At 40.0% G+C, this 3,459-nt stretch overlaps 1 protein-coding gene across 3 annotated transcripts in view; it reads left to right on the top strand.

The window, feature by feature from the left end:
* The window catches only part of LOC123507484 (carbonic anhydrase-related protein 10-like), a 229,984-nt gene extending 226,903 nt beyond the window's left edge, over positions 1–3,081 (top strand). For 2 of the 3 annotated variants that reach the window (XM_045260394.1, XM_045260393.1), the window contains exon 8: positions 1–3,081. This exon is cut by the window's left edge and continues 1,347 nt beyond it. The gene's annotated coding sequence lies outside the window, so the exon portion shown is untranslated. The other variant, XR_006675661.1, reaches the window with a different exon arrangement.
* The last annotated feature ends 378 nt before the right edge of the window (positions 3,082–3,459 follow it).

The following is a 3,459-nucleotide window of genomic DNA, read 5'->3' as shown; positions in this document are numbered from 1 at the left end:
TAAAATGCGAGCGTGTGCGAGGCTGACGGAGTGTTGGCGGTGTTTACCCGCGTCGATAACAAGGTGTAAACAGCCGAGGAGGCGCTGCTCCCGCCGCTGCTTCCACCCTCCACCTATGAAGCACGGGAGGCGGTGAAGCATCGCGCGCCCATAACTGGTAAAGGAGGTGTGTGTGTGTGTGTGTGTGTGTGTGTGTGTGTGTGTGTGTGTGCGCTCCACCACGATGCATTCCAAAGTGTTTTTTGTCCGTACATGTTGCTAATCTTGAAATCACTCCAAGGTTCCACCACTATTCGCCTTGTGGAACCGTGAACCACTGTCGAGGGTTCGAATCCACTTGAACCACCTGGCCTGAGCCGCCTCCCTTTTGCTGCCGCGCCTCTCTCGCTGCGTGGAGGGGGTGGGGGAGTAACAGGGAGGCAAGGGCGGTGTTCTGCTGCTGTTCATCTATCAGTCCTTCACTATTAAGAGGCACGTGTGTTCTGGCGTGTGTTCTGGCGTGTTCTGGCATGTTCTCGTGTGTTCTCGTGTGTTCTGGTGTGCGATTCTTGCATGGCTGCGTTCATATGAAGCAATATATACAGTATATATTTTTCCCTCTCCGCTGAAGAAAAATAACAATGAGGGTAGATTCTGCTGCTGTAAGGTTCGATGCATTTCCTCGAATCAGCGAAGCTCCCAATGAACCCTCGAGACAACACAGTGATCCTTGAACCTTCTGAGGAGGATCATGTATAAATATACTTATAAAACAAAACATACGTGAGTGTTGGCTGCGTGTATATTCAAATTCCCTCCTAGAGAATTAAACGCTGAGAAATTAAACTGAGGCCGGAGATAAATTCACGAGTGTCACATTTTAGCGCCTTTTTTATTCTTTTTTTCTATTTATCTTTCTTTTTTGGTTCAGCGATGAGGTTCCCCACTCGTCGTGACAGAGGAGTGAGTGTTCCGCCAGCTTGCCATGGACCAGAGTGAGAGGACTTCGTGACTCGCCTGGTGTTCCTTAATGAGCGGCAGTGACTCGCCTGGTGTTGACTCGGCAGTGACTCGTCTCATCACATTACAAAATAAATGCAGGAATAATGAAAAGAAAAAAACGTTGAAAAAATACATCATGAAATAGAATAAATGTATAAATGAAAATAATGCAAAACTAATGGTTATAAAATAGTAAATAAAATAGTAAAAGAAATATTATTCATCTCCTTAAAGTGATGTATAGCTGTGCCACTAATTAAAGAAAAGAAAAAGTATGAATTAGAATATAAAAAAAACATTTAAATCAAGGTCAATAAATAACAGGTGTAAATTGCAAAGATAAATATTTCCTTTAATAATCAAGTAAAGGTCAGACTAAATGAACAGGTAACAAGTGAAGCAAATAAATGAGATGAAAACATAGAGAAAACAAAAGAACATAAATATTTCAAAATCAAATAACTACATATCCACTTTAATAAGAGCACATGCAGGTGAGACTGAATGAACAGGTGTAAATAAAACAACATGACAGTAAGAAATAAAGAATACAAGAGAAACATTCCAAAAATTAATGAGTAACAAACTAACCTTCACCTTAATGGAAGAATATGCTGGTGAAATTAATTGTACAGGAGTGAATAGGTAAAACAGGCAGGTGAAGTGACTAACAGTAAGAAATCAATGCGTAGACAAATAATCCTCACTTCACTAGAAACAAACAGGTGTGAATAGGTAACAGGTGAGATATATGAGACAATCTAAACAAAAATAACTCCTATCTTGAAATCAGTCAAGTAATTCCACGCAGACACAAAGCACAGGTGATAAAGAAACAGGTGTATTCCATGAAGTAGTTAACAACATTCCATGGAGATTGAATGCACAGGTGTGAATTTGTAGGTAACAGGTGAGTCACGGCGCCCTCTCCTCGTTACCTGGGCGCTGGCAGGTGAGAGGCGCTACACAATACCTGTTGTTTACTTTCAGAAGCCGCCCAATCACCTCTGTGGGCGGCCATAACTCCCCCCTTTTCCCTGCTCTCTCCCTCCCTTCCTCCTCCCCTCCCTCTGGTTTGCTGGCATAAGATCACGTGATTGTTTATTTTACGCTACTGTTTTATACTGTCGCATCTGTCTGTCTGTCTGTCTGTCTGGTCTTTTATTCTGTCTCTGGTTTATTTATCTTTTTATCTTATCTGTCTATATCTTTCCTTCTGTCTGGCTGTCGTTTTTTTTTTTTTCTTCTTTTCTGGCAAGTCAATTGTTGTTTTGGGCATCTTATTTTCTTTGTCCATTTACATGACTGTTATTTTACTCGTCCTCTCTCTCGGTCTGTCTATCGACTTTAATTCTTTCTAGTTTAATCAACACACAGTTTTTTTTTAACTCTGTATGTCTGTCTATCTGTCTGTCTGTCTGTCTGTCTGTCTCTCATATCTGGCTGAAGGTAATTCCATCAGAATGAAAAAATAAAGGCACTCATTCCCTAAGTGTTTCATGTAATATCATCAATTGAATACATAATGATCAAAGCGTTACAAAATGGAATAAAACGAGTCAAGAAAAAAGGCTGGAAAAAACATTAATTCCATCCATACCGAACTTAATGTAGAGCGAATCATAATGGAAAAAGTTCAGAATTACACTAGAGAGAAGATTAAACGAAATGGGATATCATCGAATTGAGTTTACTTTATCATTATTAGTTTCTCTCTCTTTCACTCTTACATTTTTTTTTTTTATTTCATTTCGTTCAGTTTCTTATTGACAAAACTTTCTCAACCCGGAAATCTCAAGGCAAGTAACAATTTTTGAATCTGGGAACGAACACACTTTTCGGAAAATCGTTGAAAGAGTTGCGCGCGCTCTCCTCTGCTACACCTTGTATGTATGTATATATCCAATGCCAAATGTCCTCGTCCTTGTCTTTATGCCTTGTTGAGAAAGACGCCAGCACTGCTCAGGCAGACGACGGCCCGCGTTTTATTGAGGAGGAGGAGGAAGAAGAAGAGGAGTAGAAGGAGGAGTAAGGGACAGAGAGAGATGGAACAGAATAAAGGGAAGGGAGAGGAAGAAGGAATGGAAATACAGATATGAGGAAAAAAAAAGAGAAGGAAGAGGAAAACGATGTAGAGGAGAAAGTAAGAGAGGAGTGGCTGGACAAAAAAAAAAAAAGCGGACAAGAGAACGAGAGTTAGGAAGAAATATAAATATGAGGAATAGAAAAGTAAAAAAAGGAAAACGTGAAGAAGAGAAGAAGGAGGAGGAAGAGGAGAAAAAAAGACAAGGAGAAGGAGAACGTCGAATAAAAGAAAGAAAAATTGATGTGAAATTCGCAAAAGAAAGAGAAAGAGAAGGAGGAAGAGCTTGAGACAGAGCAAGGACGATTATAATGAAGGTAATATAAAAAGCAGCAAGAACTATAAATGGAAGAATACAAAGAAAAAGCCAAAACAAATAGGAAGAGGAAGAGCAA

The sequence above is a fragment of the Portunus trituberculatus genome, chromosome 22, assembly GCF_017591435.1.
Source record: "Portunus trituberculatus isolate SZX2019 chromosome 22, ASM1759143v1, whole genome shotgun sequence".
Taxonomy (NCBI): Eukaryota; Metazoa; Arthropoda; class Malacostraca; order Decapoda; family Portunidae; genus Portunus; species Portunus trituberculatus.
Note: the sequence above shows the minus strand (reverse complement) of the source record. Positions and strands in the feature narration are given on the sequence as shown.